General features: G+C 35.0%; 1 protein-coding gene across 1 annotated transcript in view; it reads left to right on the top strand.

The window, feature by feature from the left end:
- The window catches only part of LOC106876839 (corticotropin-releasing factor-binding protein), a 155,065-nt gene that overhangs the window by 105,825 nt on the left and 48,262 nt on the right, over nt 1–978 (top strand). The gene's annotated exons all lie outside the window — the stretch shown is intronic.

The following is a 978-nucleotide window of genomic DNA, read 5'->3' as shown; positions in this document are numbered from 1 at the left end:
TATATATATATATATGCATTTATGGGTACAGGACGTTACCAAAAGTAAACAACATAAAATACAAAAACAAACGTGTTCAATACGCAAACAACGAGAGGAACAAATGGAAAACAGGACAAATAACATAAAGAAAGATCCTTCATCAGTTGTCTGCTGTCTATCTACTCCTCATTTCAATGACACTACAGCCATACTGGTCACCTCCATGAAGAATTGATTTTTAGTCGAATCAACCCCAGTGCTTAATATTTTTTCTGTAACCCTAGTACTTTTGCCGGGGCGCTAAGTTACGGGGGAAAAACACACCAACGCCGGTTGTCAAGCGGTAGTGGTGAACAAACAGACACACTCACACACACATATGTATATATTATTATTATTGTTGTTATTATTATTATTATTATTATTATTGAGCAGTGCATGCCATCAAAGTCTCACCGGAGTAAAATATATGAACCCATTATACCCATCATGCCTACCCGTCTGATGAAGTTACACCAGGCACAAGCACCACAACCATTTGTATGTATGCATGCATGCATGCATGTATGTATGCATGCATGTATGTATGTATTACAGAAGTCCTGTAATATTATTATATAATATGCGATATCTGAAAACTGAAAATATTGACTCTTCAGATTCATGTATAGAATTCACCTACGGGCTTTATAAAGCAAACTCTAAACATATACGAGTGGGTGCTGAAAAGTTCCTGGCTTTAAGGTGATCACGAAATACTTTGTTAGATGCCCAACCTTCTGAGTTCTTTTACAGGATTTAGAAAAACTCAAAGAACGCTGCAATAAATGCGTGAATCTGAGAATATCTTGAATAAAATCATAATTAACTGATTTCCTGTATTTTCTTTTAACCCAAACGAGGATCTTTTCAACATCTCTCGTGTGTGCTTGAATATGTGTGTGTGCGTGTGTGTGTGTTTGAATATATATATATATATATATATATATATATATA

Source organism: Octopus bimaculoides, chromosome 9, assembly GCF_001194135.2.
Source record: "Octopus bimaculoides isolate UCB-OBI-ISO-001 chromosome 9, ASM119413v2, whole genome shotgun sequence".
NCBI classification, from domain to species: Eukaryota; Metazoa; Mollusca; class Cephalopoda; order Octopoda; family Octopodidae; genus Octopus; species Octopus bimaculoides.
This window is presented reverse-complemented; position numbering and strand designations above follow the sequence as displayed.